At 49.5% G+C, this 22,118-nt stretch overlaps 1 protein-coding gene across 25 annotated transcripts in view; it reads right to left on the bottom strand.

The window, feature by feature from the left end:
• OBSCN (obscurin, cytoskeletal calmodulin and titin-interacting RhoGEF) overlaps positions 1–22,118 on the bottom strand; it is a 1,809,553-nt gene that overhangs the window by 45,221 nt on the left and 1,742,214 nt on the right. The window lies entirely within an intron of this gene.

Genomic DNA, 22,118 nt, shown 5'->3' with positions numbered 1-22,118 from the left:
GAAAGTCCCTTGCCACCCAAAAACCCATATGCACCCTAAAACCTAAAAACAGCCCATCTCACCTAAAAACCCATACCCAGTCTAAAACCTACAAAACCCCTTACCACCCAAAATCCCATACCCACCCTAAACCCTTAAAATTCCTGTGCCGCCCAAAAACCCATACCCACCCTAAACCCTAAAAAAACCTTATCACCTAAAAACCTATACTCAACCTAAACCCTAAAAAATACCTTACCACCAAAAACCCATACCCACCCTAAACCCCAGAGATTCCATTGCCACCCAAAAACCCATACCCACCCTAAGTCATAACATTTCCCTTGCCCCCCAAAAACCCACACCCACCCTAAAACATAAAAAACATCTTGCCATCCAATAACCCATACACACTGTAAACCATAGAAAACTCCTTCCCGCCAAAAATCCCAAACCCAACCTAAATGATAAAAATACCCTGCCACCCAAAGAACCCACACCCTAAAAAATTCCTTCCCACTCAAAAACCTATACAAACAAAACCCTAAAAGATTAATAACCACCCAAAAACCCATACCCACTGTAACCACTAAAGGTTCCCTTGCCACCCAAAACCTATGCCGACCTTAAACTTTAAGAAATCCTTTACCACCCAAATACCCATACACACCCTAAACCCTAAAAAATCCATTACCACCCTAAAACCTATAGCCACCTAAAAACCCATACTCCCCCAATTCACTAAGAATTCCCTTGCCACCCAAAAACCCCTACCCACCCTAAACACAAAAAAGTCCCTTACGACTCAAAAACCCATACCCACCTGAAACCCGATAAAATTCTCTTGCCATACAAATGCTAAACCCTAATAAAATCATTATTGCCCAAAAACCCATACCCACCTTTAATCCTAAAGGCTCCCTGCCCACCCAAAACCCATACCCACACTAAAACCTATAAAGTTCCCTATCACCCAAAAACCCATACCCACCCTAAACTCTACAAATTCACTTGCCACCCAAAAACCCATATCCACCCTAAACCATAAAATTGCCCTTGCCCCACAAAAACCCCCACCCATCCAAAACCTTAAAAATTCCCTTGCCACCCAAAACCCCATACTCACCGTAAATCCTACAAAATCCCTTGCCAGACAAAAACTTACACCCACCCTAAACCCTTTCCGCCCATAAAACCAATACCCACCCTAAACCCTAAACAAAACCCTTACCACACAAAAACTTACACCCACCCTAAACCCTAAAAATACACTTGCCACCCAAAATTCATACCCATCCTAAATCCTAAAAAAATTCCTTTCCACCCAAATACTCCTACCCACCCTAAATCTAAAAAGTTCAGTTGTCACCCAAAAACCCATACCCACCCTAAACCCTGAAAAACACCTTGCCACCCAAAACCCCATACCCACCGTAAATCCTACAAAATCCCTTGCCACCAAAAATCCCATACCGATCTTAAAAGATAAAAATTCCCTTTCTGTCCATAAAACCCACAACCAACTTAAACCCTAAAAAATCTGTTACCCCTCAAAGACCTACACCCATCCTAAACCCTAAAAACTCAACTGCCACCCAAAAACTAATACCCACCCTAAAATATCCCTAACCATTCAAAAACCAATACTCACCATAAACCCTAAAAATTCCCTTGCCACTCTAAAACCAATACAAACACTAAGCCCTAAAAGATTAATTACCACCCATAAACCAATACCTACCCTAAAGGTTCCCTTGCCACCCAAAACCCATACCCACCCTAAAAACTAAGGCAAATCTCACAGCCCAAAAACCCATAACCACCCTAAACCCTAAAAATTTCATATTACCAAAAAACCCATACCCACCCTAAACCATAAAATTTCCCTTGTCCCAACACCCACACCCACGCTAAAACTTAAAAATTCTCTTGCCACCCAATAAACCATACACACTATAAACCATACAAAATTCCTTCCCGCCAAAAATCCCACACCCATTCTAAACAATAAAAATACCCTTGCCACCCAAATAACCCATAACCGTCCTAAACCCCCAAAAATCCCTTACTACTCAAAAGTGCACACAAACACTAAAACCTAAAAGATTAATTACCACCCAAAAACCCATACCCACAGTAAACCCTAAAGTTTCCCTTGCCACCCAAAACACTATGCCCACCGAAACCCTAAAAAAATCCCTTACCACCCAAATACCCATACACACCCTAAACCCTAAAAAATCCCTTACCACTCAAAAACCCATACCCCAAAACCCTAAAAATTCTCTTGCCAACCAAAAACCAATACAAATGCTAAACCCTAAAAAATCCCTTGCCACCCAAAAAAACCCATACAAATGCTAAACCCTAATAAAATCATTAACACCAAAAAACCCATACCCAACCTACACCCCAAAGGATCCATTGCCACCCAAAATCCCATACCCACCCGAAACCATAAAATTTCCCTAGCCCCACAAAAGCCCACACCCACCCAAAACCTTGAAAATTCCCTTGCCACCCAAAAACCCATACCCACCGCAAATCCTACAAAATCCCTTGCCACCAAAAATCCCATACCCATCTTAAATGATAAAATTTCCCTTGCCACCCATAAAACCCATACCACACAAAAACCTACACCCACCCTAAACCCTATAAATTCACTTACCACCCAAAAATCATACCCATCCTAAATCCTAAAAAAGCTCTTACCACCCAAAAGCCTATACCTACCCTAAACCCTAAAAAAATCCCTTTCCACCCAAATACCCCTACCCACCCTGAATCCTGAAAAATCCCTTTCCACCCAAATACCCATACCCACCCTGAAACCTAAAAAAGCACTTATCACCTAAAAACCTATACTCACCCTAAACCCTAAAAAATACCTTACCACCAAAAACCCATACCCACCCTAAACCCTAAAAATTCCCTTGCCACCCAAAAACCTATACCTGCCCTAAACCCTGAAAATTCCCTTGCCGCCCAAAAACCCATACCCACCCTGAAACCCAAAAAAGCACTTATCACCTAAAAACCTATACTCACCCTAAACCCTAAAAAATACCTTACCACCAAAAACCCATACCCACCCTAAACCCTAAAAATTCCCTTGCCACCCAAAAACCTATACCTGCCCTAAACCCTGAAAATTCCCTTGCCGCCCAAAAACCCATACCCACCCTGAAACCCAAAAAAGCACTTATCACCTAAAAACCTATACTCACCCTAAACCCTAAAAAATACCTTACCACCAAAAACCCATACCCACCCTAAACCCTAAAAATTCCCTTGCCACCCAAAAACCTATACCTGCCCTAAACCCTGAAAATTCCCTTGCCGCCCAAAAACCCATACCCACCCTGTAACCCAAAAAAGCACTTATCACCTAAAAACCTATACTCACCCTAAACCCTAGAAATTCCCTTGCCACCCAAAAATCCGTACAAACCCTAAACCCTAAAAAAAGCCACACCACTTAAAATACAAAAAAAACACCCTAAAACCTCAAAAATTCCTTACCACCCAAAAACCCATACCCACCCTAAACCCTGTAAATTCCCTTGCCACCCAAAAACCCTTACCCACGCTAAACCCTAAAAATGTCTGTGCCACCCAAAAACCCATACCCACCCTAAACCCTAAAAAGCTCCTATCACCTAAACCCTAAGTTCACACTTAACCCTAAAAAACTACCTTACCACCAAAAACCCATACCCACCCTAAACCCTGGAATTTACCTTGCCACCCAAAACCCATGCGCACCCTAAACCCTAAAAATGCCCTTGCCACCCAAAAAACCTATACCCACCCTAAACCCTAAAAAATCCCTTACAACTCAAAAAACCCATTCCCACCCTAGACCCTAAAAAATCCCTTACAATTCAAAACCTATACCCACCCTAAACCGTAAAATATCCCTTACCATTCAAAAACCCATGCTATGTCTATTATCACACACTATAGACATGCCCAGATCCCCACAGAGATAATCACACACTATCTCTGTGGGGACCTCGACATCTCTATAATCACACCCTATCTCAGTGTGTGATTGTAGACATGCCCAGGTCCCCACAATCTCTGTGGGGACCTGGGCATGTCTATTATAACACACATTCTCTTTGGCAACCCTGGTAATACTATAGTCACACACCATCTCTGTGGGGACTTGAACTTTCCTGTAATTACACGCAAGCTCTGTTTTGGCTTGAGCATCATCAGCTTTGCATTCTCTGTATGGGGCTTTGTGAATATTGAAAAGTAGTAAAGTTAGACTTTTGGTCTAAGTTTAAATTAGTGAAACTGAAAAGTAGAAAAGTTAGATTTTTGTCTCTAAGTTTACCTTTGTGAATCGGGCCCTATTTTAATGAGGACTTAAACACAATCACCTTCATGCACTATCTCTGTGGGGACCTAAACATTGCTATAATAACACACTCTATTTGTGGGGACTTGAACTACACTGTAATAACACACCATCCCTGTGGGGGCTTGAACATCTCTATAATAACATGCCATCTCTGTGGGCACTTGAGCATTCCTATAATTACACATAACCTCTGTGTGGACTTGTACATCATTACCTTCACACTCTTTATAATGGGATTCAAGCTTTGAATGTGCACACTATATCTATGGAGACTTAAACACAATGATCTTCACCCACTATCTCTGTGGGGACTTGAACATCTATTTTGGTAAAAATGTAAGCAGCTAATCAAGCTCTGGGTTCCAATTGACCATATTCCTCCAAAGGGGTGTTACTAAAATCACACTGCAACCTTCCACTCTCACTTTCATTAAAACTCTCTGAGTCATGGAGAAAGGCATAACCTTCAATTCTTCCCCAGTCTTGCAGAAAGGCATTCAGCTCTAACGCTCCTGGATCCAGTCTCCAACTGTAATAATTGGGAACCTTTAAGGTTAGTCTGCTCACAAATAAATGAAAATGAATGGGACCCCAAAGACTAAATCCAGTAGTGTTCCATCAGATTCATAATGTCCAATCACTGTAATCCTTGAGGTACCTGAAATTCCAATCTGCTCTTACATTTTGTATGCCTGGGATAAATTCTGCTCTCAACACAATTTTGTGGTTCCAACAGAAATACCAAATTTGTCTTGCCAACTCCACCAAAGCTTCTGACCTTGGGCAACCCAAACGGTTTATATAAGTTACAGCTGTGAAGCTGTCTAACCGGAGCAAAGTAACAGTGTTCATTAATAATTTCTTGAAACTCATTAAGGCATTTAGTGCTGCTAACATCTTTGAACAGTTTGGAAACAGGTGGGAAGTGGTCGGAGGAAATTGTTTAGTCATGCTCCCCAACCTAGATTGCTGGCATCTGATTCCAGGATTTGATTCAGCACATTTCCAAGAATAGCTTTGCTGTTCCATGCCTCCAAAATGCTAGACCACCACTCCAGATTCTCCCAAGCCTCCAAAGAAAGAGAAAGTGTGTCCCCATACCATCAACTTCACCTTAAACCCCACGCCTTTAATCTCTGTAGGGCTCTGTAATGCAAATTGCTTGAATCGAAGAAGACAAAAGCACCAACACTCTTGCTAGATTTTTCAAAATGATTTCCACCTTTGACATAAGCAATTCTACCTCTTTCTTCATCTTTTTTTACGTTCTTTTGTGATAGAATAAGTTGTGACAAAAGAGTATGTATCTAGAATCCTAGAAATTCTAAATTCTGCCATTGAACCATGACGATCTTTTGTGTGTTGACTAGGACTACGGTAACTTTGCAAAGCCTTGGTTTCAAACTTAAGAGTTCTAAAAGTTCCACCCTGTCCTGGGACATGTGCAAAATGTCATCAAAATATATTATGAACCGGACGCACTTTCCCTCGGGAAGGCTACCACTGGACATAGCACCTGAAGCCAGACCAAAGGGAAGGCATAGGAACTGGTACAGAACACCTCTCCAGATAAAGCAGAGATATTTCTGTTCGTGGGGATCATGAAAACTGCATCCTTGAGATCTAGTTTTACTAACCAATCATTTTTTTGCAAAATGTCTCTCAAAAGATGGATTCCCTTCATCTTAAAATGCCTGTAAACCAGAAAGAATTAGAGTTCTTAAAAATATTACTGGACGCCAACCCTTTTCCTTTACCAAAAAAAAAACAGTGCTCACAAAACCTCCTGACCGTACCAAGTTCTGAACACAAACAAGGCCCCTTTCTCTAGTAACTCTTAAGTTTTGTAACAGAAAAGATGGACATAGAAGTTAATTACTTTGGTTGTCTTACCTGTACTGGTTTTTCCAGAAAGTCTATCTTGAAACCAGGGACTGTTTCAAAACCCAGGGACCTCTTTTCCCAATTGTGCAAAAAAAAGATAAACTTCCCTTAACCTTTAATAGGGAAGAACCAAGACAACTCACCGTGGGAATCTAAGACCTGTGGGCTTGATCTCTACCCACGTGAACTTGAGGTTCTCCCTCTCTGGGGATAGGAATTTGGGCTGGAGCGGTAGCCCCTTTCAATGCCTCTTTCGTAACTACGGTAGATTCTGGTATCTTGCTTATAATATTGGGACCTAAATGAGGCCCTGCTGGCAGCCAGTCCCCACCTGCCAGCCTGTCCAAAAATATCTCTTGAGGCAAAGACTCTACACATATTATTTTGGGCCTTACTAAAGGCAGTGAAATTCGAAAAATATTTGCCTAATGATTTGGCGAAACATTTGCCTAACAAAAGGCCTTTGGCATCTCCAACATCCTCTCTTCTTAACAAATCTGCCAATTTTAGATTCATTCTCAAAAGCACTGCTTAGTGCCTCTCAGAGATAAGATTTGCATTAGCATTGCCTGGTAAATGGAAGGCGCATTGTGCCTAACCTCTCAAAAGTTCCAAATTAACTCAGCCAAGGAAGCCAAATGTAAAGATGGCAATGTCTAAAATGCGGGTGAGGGATCCCAAAACATCAGGCAATTTATCTTGACTTTAAGGCATTTCTTTATGCTATTTACCATGTCCTTTCCAGATTTTAATAAAAATATCCAGGTCTGGGTTAGGAGTACTACAAATCTTATTTTCGGTAGAGGGCCTTGGAGACACTGCCTGGAGAAAATTGTGGGTTTCCTGATCCAAACTTTTTAATATTTTGCAATGTGGTCCATTGGCCACATTTCCCCAATCCGTGAGTGTTTAATCAAACAAGTGGGTCTCTTATTTCAGTAGACGTGGAGGCTTGGTCTATAGCATCATCCAAGCCTAAAATATCACAGCTTTTCTGTGGGTCAAATACATATTCATCCCATACCATATCCACATCATCCATATTATCCTATGAAGAATTTTAATTTTGCGCGTTTCTATTGCGCCATGACTGTCACTCTTTCTATTAATGCCACTATGGACAACCTTTCCTTGTGCCCCGTAAAGGTGACCTTTTCCTTTTCTGCTGCTGGGAGCATAATTCTCTATTGTAGTGCTTAGGCTACCAATGCTGCAGGTGAGGTCTTGTGCCGTCTGCAATTGTTTCTTCTTTTGAGAAACCTTTCCCCTCTTTCTGTATTCAGAGGTAGAAGGGGTGTCCCCCTCACAAAAAGAAAAATAATTTTCCTCTGAGAGGATGTCCCTCTTCCTCTTTGTTAGTGTGGCATCTACCGCCTCTTTAATTGAGGACTTAAGTTCCTCCTCTACAGATTTCTTAAGAGACTCCCTCAAATCACCCGCAGACTGAATCAAGGAATTTGCCCTTTCCATCCTTACCTGGAGGAAGGAAAAACCAATATGCTGATGAGCTTATTAACTAAAATAAACCTTGTTTCTTTAAATTAGTCCTGCCAATAGATGGAGCTCTTTTATTACCAAACTCTGGTATTGGTTTATATTTACCATTATTAGAAACAATACTGGGACTTTAAGAAAAACCTTGGTTTCAACGAAAACTATTGTTGTTAAGCACTTGCCTGTGAATCAAAGGCTGGTTGCCAGGCAGTGAGCCTCGTGTGCCTCGCGAACGGATAATAATGCAAAACAGTGGAAGGACTCTGTTTCTGAAAGAGCCCTATGAAGTCCTAGGCAACGGAAAATGCCAGATGTCATCTCATCATGACTTCCTCTTGAAGAAAACAGCCGTTTCTCTGCAACGCGCTTCAAGCGCTGACCTCGTGGCACAATTTACAAAGCAACAGCTGTTGCCTGGAAACAACACCAAATACCTGCACCTTCTAAAATGAATCTGTGCTCTAAGCTGTGCCAGGCTGTTCAAGACGTAGACAGTACTCAAGTCCATGCCGGGCATGTCTCAGTAGCAGGGCAGGCTAATAAATTAGATCAGGAGGCAGCGGCATCCCTCATCCAGCGCACCCGAACCGAAGACTGTAAGTGCATGTATCCTTCCGCATCACGCCCTGCCATGAATACATAGCAAATAAACAAATGTACCCAAAAGCGCCAAAATACATACCAAATAAAGAGAAAATACCAGGAAAACTGGAAATAACATTAGTTATTCCATCAAATAATGTCAAATCTGAATTTCTTAGATAAAAACATTATTTATGATAACAACAAGCCATCCATAAATTGGAAAGGTTCAAAGACAACGCCAAAACCTAGACTAAAGTGCTAAATGTCAAAAACATGAAGACAGGGGGGCGTGGCCAAGATGGCGGGGTGAGCGGACGCTTCCTCCCGTAGCTCCTCCGGCCCGGCCAAGCTTGAGCCCTTTTCTTACGCTTTTCTCCCCCTGCTGAGGCTCAGCGCGGGAGAGGAGAGTGGCGGAGCATCAGGGGTGCATATTGGTGCTGTTTTGGTTCGGATCGCCTCGGGGGAACCCCCCCAAAAAAGTTCGATCGAGTTCAAGAGACGACGGCGAGCCCGAGGGGCGGAGCGCATTGGAGTGCTGTCCGGATACCTCGGTTGGGCCTGGTGCTGAAAGTTGCGATTTGGAGGGGATCTGGCCCGCCGCTCGACGGAGATCGAAGGAGCCTTGCGGGAGAGGACCCGACGGGGCGGAGGGCTTGAGACGGGCGCCCCGGCACTCGGACTTGTGACGGCGACACCTCGCACTGCGGGGGCCCCTAACCCCTAGCCGAGGTACAGCGGACTCCCTGACGGGGTTGGACCATCTGGGCCCTGTGCGTGACGGACTGGGGCCGGTGGTGGAACTTATTTGACTGTGGGGTGCTTCAGGGGCCCCGGTGGTGTCGTCGGGCCTGGTCATTTTGGCCTGCTCCGCCCTGCCGCCATTTTGTCCCCGAAGGAGCAGTGGTGGCAGCCTTCGCCGGAGTCCTGGCTGCTGGATGTAAGTGACCCCCGCTGCTGCTGGGCTGACTCGGAGGGATGTGCTGATGAGACCCCCCCCACTGCGGCCCCCTTGGTTGTCTCGCACGGGCTCCCGCGGCTGACGGTGACCGGACTGGGCCGCCATTTTGTCACCTGTGACGCAGCGACTTCGCTCGTGGGGGATACCCACGTCGAGTGCTTGCCGGCGGCTGAGCACCCCTGGGGCGCCTGGATCTGTGCTCGACTGCGGAGCTAGCGATGTCTGGAAGAGGCGGCCCGAAGAAAGGGGACCGTACCCTGCCGGACATGCTTGGCAGGGCCCAGCAATTGCGGGACAGGACGCAGCCCTCACCGGGGTCCTCCCGGGCTCAGGCGGATGTGACTGGGGGGGAGCCACCCGTCACGAGGGCCTTTATGGAGGAACTGTTTAGCTCCCTCAGGGAGGACTTCCAGACACTGAAGCGGGAGGTGGCCAGTGAGGTCCGAGAAGTGCGCAGGGAGGTGGAGGGCCTTGGCGAACGTGTTGAAGCGGTGGAGACGGAGGGCCAACATCGAGCGGAGGAGATAGTCCACCTACAGCAGGACGTTCTCCGCCTCCGGGAGCAGTGTGTGGAGCTCCAGGCCCACTCTGAGGACCTTGAGAACAGATCTCGGAGGAACAACATCCGAGTGCGTGGTGTGCCGACTGCGGATGAGGGGTCCGATCTGAGGGGCTACCTGCAGGCCCTGTTCCGAGAGATCCTGGGGGAAGCTGCGGACTTTCCCATCAGCATTGATAGGGCGCATAGGGTCGGCCGGCAGCGCCAGTCATCGGCACCTCCACCGGACATTCTGGCCTTCCTGCCCAACTTTCCACTGAAGGAGCGCATCATGGCTAAGGCCCGCAGGAAACAGCCCCTGACTTTCCGGGATCGGCCGGTGGCGCTTTACCAGGACCTCTCCGCCATCACGCTGCAGAAACACAGGTCCTTTAGGATTGCCACTGACTTTTTGCGCGAACACGAGACGCAGTACTCTTGGGGTCACCCCTTCCGCCTGATTTTTCGGTGGAATGGGGTGTTACACCAGCTACGCTCCTTGCAAGACATTTGTGGTGTCCTGGGGCTCACGGCGGCGGAGGAAGAAGGAGCTACGCCGTCGTGGAGGTCCTCGGAGAGACGGAACCGGCAGAGGTCAACGAGGCGGCGCTCAGCGGCCAGCGTGGGGCGTCCGGACTCCCCTACCATCAGGGCGGACATGGCCGACGCTCTGAGGGCGGCGGCCGGGGACTCGACCGGCTCCTCTGGCGTGGCCTTGACGGCCTAACACACACTCCGGGGGGAGATGTCTTTAGCTTCTTTACATGCTTGGTACGGGGCGGGGGGGTGGGGGGGGAGCGGATGGAGGAGAGTGGCTGGACGTCCACTTCGTTCTTTTCTACGGACTTGCCCGTCTTGGGGCTTGACTGAGACAATGGGGTGTTTGAGTTTGTGGGTGGCTAGTTGCCAGGGTTGTGTTTGGGGTGGGGGAGGGGGTTGTTTTGGGGTTGGGAAGGTCCCGTCCGATGTTGTCAATGCCCGCTTTGTTTTGGCTTGTCCTGCGCGGCGGCCCCGCGCGCCCCACCCGCTGATTCCCTGCCCATTGCATGGCGCTCCCGATCCCCGCGAGGAATGCCGGGCCTACATGTAGTGACCCTTAATGTTCAGGGTCTTTTGCAGGAGACACACTTATTGCCCCGAGATTGCCATAGGATGCGTTCTGCCAGGTTCCCTACCCAGTTCTTTTCCTCGGCAGCGAACAAGACGGCGGGGGTAGCCATTCTCCTAGCGAGCTCCTTTCGGGGGGAGGTTTTGCATAAGTGTGCTGAACAGAAGGGGAGGCTCCTTGCGTATCGCATGCGCCTGGGAGGCATAGCATTTACGGTCGGCTCCGTTTATAGCCCAAACGATCACCAAGAGCGCTTCCTAGACTCCGCGCTGGTGGATGTCACTGCTTCCCCCGACCGCCACATTATCTTGGGGGGGGACCTTAACATTGTCTTCGATTCTGTGATGGACAGATCGGCGCAGCGCTTCCCGCAGACGGGGGAACTGTCCCAGGCTGGGAGGGCCCGGATTGCGGAAATGGACTTGCACGACCTCTGGCGCTCCATGCACCCCACGGATAGGGACTACTCTTATTTCTCGCACGCACACCGAACCTACTCACGGCTGGACTACCTCCTGGTGAGTGGACCGATGCGTGCCGCTGCCACGGCGGCGGACATCGGGGTCCTGACCCTGTCTGACCACTCCCCAGTCACCGGCGCTTTCCAGTGGCCGGCGGCCTCCCCCTCTCGGGGGGTGTGGCGCCTCCGGGATACCCTTCTCCACAAGAAGTCGGTGGTGCAACGCATCGGGGAGGTCATACGGGACTATCTCACCCACAACAGCAACACTGACACCTCGCAGGCGACACAGTGGGCGGCATTGAAGGCAGTCCTCCGGGAGGAATTTATCTCTATCTCTGCAGCTGAAAATAAGGAGCGGCAACTGAAGAGGGATGAGCTGACAGCTCAGGTCCGGGAGCTTGAGCAGGTCCACCGCCGCACGGGGGCGCCGAGGGTGTGGAGGCAGTTGAAGGCAGCGAGGAAGCTCCTGTCGGCTCTGGATCTTGACAGGGCGGAGTATGCCGCCCTACGCTTGAAACATGCCTACTACACTGGGGGGGACAGATGTGGCAAGCTCCTAGCACACCGGCTCCGGGTCGCGCAACAGCGTAGCGTTGTGAAAGAATTGGTGGGCACGGACGGGGGGGTTGTCTCCGGGGACGCGGAGGTAGCGGAATCTTTCCGCGGCTTCTACGAGGCGCTGTATGCTGAGGAGCCCTCCTCGCCACGGGATGCCGACGGCTATTTGGAGTCGGTGACCCTCCCGGTACTGGATCCGGCTCAGGCGGACCACCTGGAGCGGGACATCCATGTTGAGGAAGTGATTTCCGCTATCGCGCGGCTGAAACATGGCAAGGCCCCGGGCCCGGACGGGTACACGTCGCTATTTTACAAGACTTTTTGCACGGTTGTGGCCCCTGTCCTTACTCGGCTATTTAACTCTTTCTCCGAACCGGGAGCCATCCCTCCGGATCTCCTGAGGGCGACGGTCGCGGTAATCCCGAAACCTGGGAAGGACCGGGCCCTCTGCGGCTCGTACCGACCCATCTCGCTTTTAAATGTCGACCTAAAGTTGTACACGGGGATTCTCGCGTCCAGGCTGAGTCCACACCTCCCCGGTCTGGTGGAGGCGGACCAGGCTGGTTTTGTGCCCGGCAGACAGACGGTTGACAACACCAAGCGGGTGACGCATGTTCTGGAGAAGGCCTCAAGGATCTCGGGGGAGCGGATGTTGCTGTCCGTCGATGCGGAGAAGGCCTTCGACAGAGTCCACTGGCCATATCTTGAGCTGGTCCTCAAGAAATTGGGAATCGGCGATAAGTTCCGCACCATGGTATTTAACTGCTATAAGCATCCTTCAGCGTCGGTGCGGGTCAATGGGTGTAGCTCCGGTGGCTTTGCCATCGAGCGCGGCACGCGGCAGGGCTGCCCTCTTTCGCCGCTCTTGTTTGCCCTCTACATGGAGCCGTTTGCTCAGAGGATTCGTAATAATCCGGATGCTGTCGGGGTCCGGATGGGCCAGTACGTCCACACCGTCAGTCTCTACGCGGATGATGTCCTGTTGACCTTGGACGACCCTAAGAGGTCGCTGCCTGCTTGCCTCCGGGAGCTGGACGCCTTTGCGGGGGGGGCCGGCTTCAAAATGAATATGAGCAAGTCGATGGCGTTAGACGTGTCCCTGGCTGCGGATACCAGGAGGGATCTTCAGCGGCTCTTCCCCATGCAGTGGTCCTCGTCCACGGTGCCGTACCTGGGGATCCTACTGGCGCCTACATTACCGGAGATGGTTACGGCCAATTATGCCTCCCTCAGCAGGAAGATCAAGGATGAGCTTGGCCGCTGGAATAAAGGCCTGCTGTCCTGGCTGGGGCGAATCGCGGCGGTCAAGATGACGGTGTTGCCCCAGATACTATATCTTTTCCGGGCCCTCCCGCTCCAGCCCCCGGTGGGCTGGATACGACAAATGCAGGCTGACATCTCCCGCTTTGTCTGGCAGGGCCGCAGGCCACGCATGAAGAGGGTCCTCTCCACGCTTGCTCCGGAGGCGGGGGGTCTCGGTATTCCAGACCTCCGTAAGTACTTTCAGGCGGCACAGCTACGCTATCTGGTGGAGTGGAGCAGGTGGGAGTCCGACAAACATTGGCTCTTCCAAGACCAGGCAGTGGCGGGCCGCACCTTACAAGAGGTTCCATTCCTGCGCCGCGCGCATCGCCCCCCTAATCTTTACGCTTCCTTTGTTACGCGGGTCCCCCTGCGTGTGTGGGACGCGGTCTGTGAGGCCCGGGGCCTTACCACCTTCCCTTCGCCGCTCACGCCCATTGTGGGCAACCCGGACTTCTCCCCAGGGATGGAGCCGGGGGTTTTCTCCCACTGGGTGCAGGCGGGCTGCAGGGCACTCTTCCAGATCTATGGCCCGGAAGGAGTGGTTCCTTTTCAGCAACTCCGCCAGGAGTTCGGCCTGACGGAGCTGGACAGATTGCGCTACATGCAGGTTCGGCATTGGGCCCTCCAGCCCCAGGTGCGTGCCACCGCCGCCCGTCCAATTACACCGTATGAGAGGTGGTTGGCTACTCGGACCTCCGACGCTAAGCTAATTACCGATCTGTACAAATACCTACAACCCCCGCCGTTTCACTATTACAACCCGGGGAGGGAGCGCTGGCACAGGGAATTGGGCAGGACACTCAGCCACAAGGAATGGGACAAAATTGCGTATCGGGCGCGGCACTCTGCATATCACACGGGCCTTACGGAGACCTTTACGAAGGTGTCCACATACTGGTACTACACCCCGGAGAGACTGTCTGAAATGCATAAGCACACTGACAGGGGGTGCTGGCGGAGCTGCGGGCAGGAAGGTACCCTTTCACACATTCTTTGGGATTGCCCAGTGCTGACCGCCTACTGGAAGGAAGTTCTGGACGAGGTGGATAAGCACTTTGGGATAGAGCTGCCGCGACTCCCGGCGTATGTCCTGTTGGGCCTCCCCAATGACCTAATGTACCCACTGAAGTCCCGTAGGGGTAGGCAGATCGCAATTGCGCTGGGGTCTGCGGTTCAGAACATTCTAATCCACTGGCGCACAGCCACCGTCCCCTCCATCACCGGTTGGTTGCATAGGCTTTGGCATGTGCTGGGGATGGAGAAGCTGTCGCTTACGGTTGCGGGGGAGATAGACCAATTTGAAGAGCTGTGGCAACCCTTTCTAGCGCTGCTGTCCACTGAATTCCGGGAGCTCACCTGCCCGAGGTATCTTAGGCTTCTCAGGCTGACGCCGCCGGTGACCCCGGCGGACTAGTTTACATGTGAGGCGGGGACCTCCCAGGGAGGGGGGGGGGGGGGTGCGGGGCTTCCTGGTGAGGATTACTCTGGTGCGGGACCATAGGAAGGGGGGGGGGTGGGTTTTTTTTTCGTTACTGGGAGGATGGGGGGGGGGATTGTGTTCTGTTGAGTTGCTGACGGCTTTCATTGCTTAGATTTGGGGTGTCGGATGCGCGGGCGGGGTTCCAGAGCTTGTATTTCTAGCCTTCATTTACTGTGTTTTTCCCCCTGACTTACTGCGCTACCTATTGCCAACCCTCTGGAGTTGCACCCTTTTTCTTTGACTGTATTCCATGTATCCTGACCTCCTATCCCCCTCCCCCATGGTTTGTTTTTGTTTCAATAAAAACGTTTTAAACATAAAAACATGAAGACACAAAATTAAGGTATTTGCTGCTCCTTAACAGATAAATAAGAGGATGAATACTGTTAGACCTGTCAGCCCTTTGGGTGGTCCCTCCTCATCATTATTTATTTTGTCCCACTTTTGCCTCAAACCCTGTTTGAATTTTTCCTTTTTGGGAACCACCAGACTTTTTAGTGTTGATGCAGATTCAGGGAGCCATTTTATCTACCCCTGGAACTTCTGTCTGAGGGCCTGGAGCACAAAATGGTGGCCACCTGTGACATCACCAGCACCCACTGGAACCTACTAGCACCTTCCAGAACATTCCAGAACCCTGTGACAGTTGGAGGCGGTTTAGAATGTTGGGAAGCTAAGACAGAGAGTTGGCAGTTGGAGCTGGCAGTTGGCACCTGACTGGTGAAGGGAGAGCAGCAGAAACCTGAAGGAGGAAGGAGTGAGGCAGCAGGGGTGGAAACTTGTGCCTGGAGTGGGGTCCATAAACCCACCCTTGATACTAGTCCCTACTGACTGAGCCCAGCCTGGAGCCCTGTGTGGGAAGAAGCAAGAAAAACCATCTTAAGGACCTGGACAGCAGGAACAGGCCTTAGAATCCAAGAACAGCAAGATCCTGACCTGGATACTGGTTTCCCTGGAGTCCGACGTCGAGAAGCCTGAGACCCGGAGCCCGAGGTGGAGAAGCGGCGCTGACTGGAAAAGCAGACGTCGTACCCGGAGCCGCCAGAGGTCGAGAGAGGGCGCCGACGGAGGTCGTGAGGAGTACCAGAGGTCGAGGAGGAAGTCACCCGAGGTCGAGTGAGCGGCGTCGACGGGGGAGTGAAGTCCGCCCTCCGGAGTCGCCGGAGACCGAGGTGAAGTGTGCCGGAGGTCGGGAGTGGAGATCGCACTCCGGAGTCGCCGGAACCTGAGAGAATCGTGCCGGAGGTCGGGAGTGGAGGTCGCACTCCGGAGTCGCCGGAAACCTGAGGAGAGGAGCACCGGAGGTCGGGAGTGAGGATCGCACTCCGGAGCCGCCGGAAGTCGACATCGAGCCAAGGCCGGCCGACGTCATCGAAACTGAGGTCGCCATCGGACCGGAGCCGCCCGAAGTCGACATCGAGCCAAGACTGCCCGACGTCATCGAATCGGAGGTCGAGATCGAGCCGAGGCCGCCGACATCGATCCGGAACCGCCTGCTGGCGTCGTCAAGAACTGACATTGTGCCGAGGCCGCCGACATCGAACCGGAACCGCCTCACGGCGTCGACACGACTCCAGCGGCGGCGGAGCTTCAGAAAAAGGGCAGTAAGTGGAATAGAGGGCGCCAAAGGCCCTGTGGAATCCTAAGAGACTACTCTAAGGGTTAGAGAGGTGCTGGAACCAGCTGGACTGTGCCAGGGGTGAGCTGAGACTAATTTAGAGGGGTTGTGTAGAGTGAGAGAGAGCCAGGTCTCTGGTATTTCCCCCTTGATCTACCTCAGTTTAGGCCTCAGCCTTGTCCAAGCCAGGGAGTAGACACCCTCAAGCCTTCCACATCCCCACAAGCTGTGCCTGGGCCAAATCAGCCCATAGTAACCTCAAATGTGATCTGATTATATGAGTGTCACTGTCAGCTTTTAATTATTTATTGAGGGCACTGTATTTATTGTATTTAACCTATTTATTGCTTCACTGTATTTATTGTTCCACAGTATTTATTGATGCACAATATTTATTGGTTTGCAGTATTTATTGCCTCAGAATATTTAATTGCCTGTATGTATTGCACTTATATTTATGCCTTTATTATTTATGATCACCCCTATTTATTGAATCATTAAGCCAGTATTTATTTGACCTGCACTATTTAAAAAGCCTTGTATATTGTGATTGTGTAATTATTTATCTAATCAGCAACTAAGAGAAAAGAAGATAAAGAGAAATATTTTCATAATTTTTACGGTGTAGAGTCGTTTTTGGAACGGATGCACGCATGGTTATTGTATGGGTATGTCGTATGCTTAGCACGGTGCCTGATTCCTGACCACTCGAGCCAAGCTACCACTGTATGTCCTGGAAAGACCCCGTTACCACCAACCCTTTCCGGTGTGGGAGTGGAGTATTTCCAACAAATACTATATGCTCTGAATGCTTAAACGTCTTGAACATTGTATGGTTTATGATGTAGTAATGCTCTTTAAAGGGCGGATTGTTGGGGCAGCAATAAATGTTATCGCCTAATGGTAGCCTTCGGTCTTGTAATGAAATCCCTGATTAGCATATTTAACTTGTACTCAGGGATAGTAAGTTACATGGTTCCAGTGGATCACAACACCTACTTGTGCCACCACTGCTCTGACAGAGTAAAAAATGGCTCTAGCTTTGTCGCTGCAGCCTAGTAGGACAGCTTAGAACTGAAAAACTGACATGGCAAAATAAATCTTTTTGCCAGGTCAAAACCTTCCTTTGTAATATTTACAAGTCACCTCTAGGGAAATACTTAGTAGTCCACAAGGCAGGTGCTATATATTAAAAAGAAGGGCATGTTTCTTTTGTTATTTACAAGTCCTGCATATGAAAACTCATAATTATTGTTTTCACTGTAGCAAGGCTGGTGTCTCTATTGGCTAAGGTGAAGTTCACTAGCACATGCATTACGTGTTAACTTCCATTTGGGACCACCAAATACAGTACTCATAGGTATCAAATTGATTGTTACATTAAATCCAGCTTCAGCATAAACTCCGGTTTTAAAGTAACTTTTTAATGTAAAGGTGACTTTAGAAAGTTACCCATTTTCTTGCCCTAAAGTTCTAGTAACCAGGGCCAGCTCTAGGGCAGTGCAACTGGTGCGTCCGGGCGGTGACTTCGGGTGGGTATGTCATGTTACCAAGTATATTATGGTTTTAAAAGCACTTGCTGCCTTGTTCCGGGCCTCCAGCAATTTTCAGGCAACTTTAATCCACAAAGTTATCTTTACATTTTTAATGTTCTTCCTAGAGAGAAATCGGAGTTTTGTCTGGTGGAAATTTTTACTCATGGTAAGGTAGCACAGAGGGTTAATGTTCCTGCTGCAAAGAACATGTATGATGCAGGTCACAAAGTACATATAATGTAAATAGGTCAGTGGGTTACTGCTTTTCTCAAAGAGATCCTTTTGTTACTTGCAGTTTATGAATTATAATCCTAACATAGTTAATAGTTCACTCTTCTGTCACCAAAGAGCTGCATGCAAACTGCAAGGTATTAATTAGAGCGTTATTTTTTCCCCACTTTCTGTTTATCCTAATGTTGCAAAAAGGGTTCATTTGGATAGAAATGAATTTGGATTAGTAAAGAGAACCCCCAACCATGGTGTTATGTTTTAAATTCAGAGTTTGTGCTTCTCCAGACTAGTCACTTTTAAACTCTACTGCCTACAAGTATGTGTGAGCCCGAGCACGAGACAAACCGGAAGTGGAGCAGGACTGTGCCGCTGGGCTCCGCTCAGGTAGCGGGAGACGGTCTAGCCTTGATGCCGACCTTGGAGGAGGAGCCAGCAAAGGAAGAGGAAGCGGGACGATTCAAAAGAAAAGAAACGGACGAGGGAGAGAGTCGGAGGCGAGGAGTAGCGGGAGGAGCAACGACAAGCAGAGGAGTAGCGACGAACGGAGGAGCAGCGACGAGCAGAGGAGTAGCGACGAACGGAGGAGCAGCGGCGAACGGAGGAGGACGACGAGCGAGAGGAGAGGAAGAGAGCGACGAGTCGGAGGACGACGGATCCGGACGTAACATCGAGGTCCTTACTGCGAACAAACCCGGTGGGCTGCAGGGAGGAGAAAACACCCCGGGTCCCAGCGCCGCGGTCCGCGGAACGGGCCGCGGCTCGAGGCAAGTGGCTCTTCGGGGACCTTTTGGGTGGGGGCGGTGGGGAGGCTGTGAGGGGCCGTGAAATACCAGAAAAGGGTGAAAACCTCCCGCACTCCCCTCCCTACACGTTCCCTTGGTGATGGTAGCACCGTAAACCCCCACGAGTAGCAGTGACTCAGACCTGTTTCTTTTTCTTTTCTTTTTTTTCTCCCTTCAAACCCCGAGTATATCAAGACTGAGGACCCTGAAAAAGAGAAGGCGATACAACTCACTGTAGCAAACTGCACCTGAAGAAAGGAATCTCGGAAAGAGACTGTTTTGTTTTGTTCTAACTGCAACATATAGAAGACTCTCTCATACTTAAGCTTGGTTCTTTTGTGACAACTCGTCCAAAAGTGTTAAATAAAAATCAGAGTCAAAACCTATATAGTGGTATAGACGGCTTATTGCTGACCCAAAACCCCCCAGATTACCACAACTTGGTGTCAGAAGTGGGATTTTCTCCGGGTGTCGACAATGACCCAACCCGTGCCTGTCACGACAGAGAGCATAATAAACCAGTTGGCGGAAGGACAGAGGCACCTACAGTTGGCACTAGAAGAACAAGCACAAGCAGCCCGAAAAGATAGGGAGGTGTTACATGGCGCATTACGGGATCAGGCCGTTATTCTTACCTCAAACCAGCAAGTACAGGACACCGCAATACTAAGATTGACTGACGCCATCGTCAGTACTCGAGTCCGCTCCAGAAGTTTCAAGAAGGAGACGACCCCGATTTCTTTTTTGTAAACTTTGAAAGAGTGGCAACAACCGCGGCATGGCCCCCGGAACGATGGAGTCAATACATAGCTCCCCTATTGGCTGGAGAGCTACAAGCCGCCTATCAGGCCGCCAATCCCGCTGGAACGACAGCCTACGAGGATGTGAAAAAAGCCATCTTAGAAAGGCTGGGTTGTGCTCAGGAATACTACCGGAACAAGTTTAGGAGGGAGAGATGGAAGACTGGGGATAACCCTCGGGCACTGTACTATAGGATCAAAGACATGGGGAACCGTTGGCTAACACCCCAGGTATTCACAATGGAGGAAGTGACGGAAAAAATATTCTTGGAACAATTCCTGGACGCCTTACCCCTAACTACTCATTCCTGGGTAAAACAACACCCTAATCTCAATACCACTACAGCGGTCGATTTAGCATGTGCCTTCCACAGGTCACCTGAGTTTAAGGCGGGTGTATCCCGGACCTTCTCTGTTCCCACCCCAGACCAGATATAAAACCCCGTGTCCAGAGCCGACCGATTCCCCCTCTCCCGAGCCCAGGAAGTCAGGGACCACAGTGTTATCATTGCTCAGAGTGGGGCCACATAGCTCGACAATGCCCCCACAAAACCTCAACCGTAGAACCCATGGAGGTAGGATATACGAGGGGACGGATATGTTTGGGAGGTCAGGGGGCCCCTAGATACAAAAAAGAGGTTCTCCTAAACGGAAAGAAGCAACGGGCGTTGTTTGATACTGGGTGTCATGTGTCCGTGGTAGACAGGTCACTAGTGCCCCAGCTTCAGTTGCGAGAGACAGACACGGTACAAGTCACCTGCCTACACGAGGATACTAAAACCTATCCAGTTGCAGAGGTGTTACTAGACATATCTCACGACCCCCAAATGCGACGAGTAGGGGTAATACCGTCCTTACCGGAGGCAGTCATAATAGGAACAGACCATCCCAAGTTCGAGCAGTACCTCAATGAGATAAGAAACGAAGGTCCCTCATGGTTACAGGAGGCACCCTTTAGTGAATGCGGTCTAGAAACAGGAGCTGTTAAAGACAGGAAAAGCAAGACAGAGAAAAGGAAAGTAAAACACCTGTATGCAGAGGCATGTGACCCATATCACGCATTTCCTATCTCCCTTACAGAACTAGTGAAGACGGTCCCTATTAGCTTCCGTTCAGCCCAGAGAGACGATCAAACCCTTATCCATGCTTGGGAACAAGTACAGGAGCAGGACGATGAGAAGGTAGGACCTTATTTTCTTGTGTCTAAGGGGCTTCTATATCGTTCCGTAAAGGAGGGGGACCGGATCAGAACACAACTCCTGGTTCCTCTTGCTTTTAGGCCTCATGTCATGCAGTTAGCACACAACAACACAGGGGGTGGACACTACGGGAAAGAGAATACACTAAAGTATCTGTTGGGCAGGTTCTACTGGCCAGGGGTATATAAGGATATAGCGAAGCACTGTGCGTCCTGTGTAAGGTGCCAATACTCAAACCCCAAAGGGATTAGAAAGGCCCCCCTACGTCCCTTACCCATAATTGACATACCCTTTTGGCGCGTCGGGATGGACTTGGTAGGCCCACTCCCGCCCTCTGCCAGAGGACATAAATACATCCTAGTCATCGTCGACTACGCCAGCAAGTATCCAGAGGCATTCCCCTTGACATCCATGACTTCACCGGCCGTAGCTAGAGCCATGATTAGTTTATTCACCCGGGTGGGATTTCCTGCAGAAATCCTTACGGACCAAGGAACTCCTTTCATGTCACGGCTAATGTCCGAAGTGTGTAAGGTATTAGGCATCCACCAGATCCGTACGTCGGTCTATCACCCCCAGACGGATGGACTGGTGGAACACTATAATAAGACCATTAAAGGCATGCTCCGCAAGGCTATATCCGAGACGGGAAGGGACTGGGACCAGCAACTACCACTGGTCCTGTTTGCAATCAGAACCCATGAACAGAAATCAACAGTGTTCTCCCCGTTTGAGTTATTATTTGGTAGAAAACCCAGAACCCTGTTAGATATGGCAGCCGAACAATGGGAGACAGAGGACGAGGAGGGACAAACCATACCCAAATATGCCGCCGATTTAAAATCCGCTGTTGAGAAAATATGGGGTATAGTGCATGAAAACATGGAAAAAGCACAAAATACTCAAAAGCTGTTCTATGACCGAAACAGCAGACTACGAGAATTCGCCCCCGGAGACAGGGTACTCCTCTTACTCCCCACTACAGAAAACAAACTCCTGTCCAAGTGGCAAGGTCCCTATGTGATCGGAAAAAAAATCACCCCCGTGACGTATAGCGTTCTTCAACCGCTTAGAACCGGGGCAAGCAAATTTACCATGTCAATCTACTGAAAAAGTGGGAGGAGCCCCCAACCACAGACGGACCAGGGCCGTCTGTCCTCACAGTAAATACAGAAAGGCCCCTAGAGATATCCACAGCCAACACACACCCAACAATGAGCACAAAA

The sequence above is a fragment of the Triturus cristatus genome, chromosome 10 (genome assembly GCF_964204655.1).
Source record: "Triturus cristatus chromosome 10, aTriCri1.1, whole genome shotgun sequence".
In the NCBI taxonomy this organism is placed as follows: Eukaryota; Metazoa; Chordata; class Amphibia; order Caudata; family Salamandridae; genus Triturus; species Triturus cristatus.
Note: the sequence above shows the minus strand (reverse complement) of the source record. Positions and strands in the feature narration are given on the sequence as shown.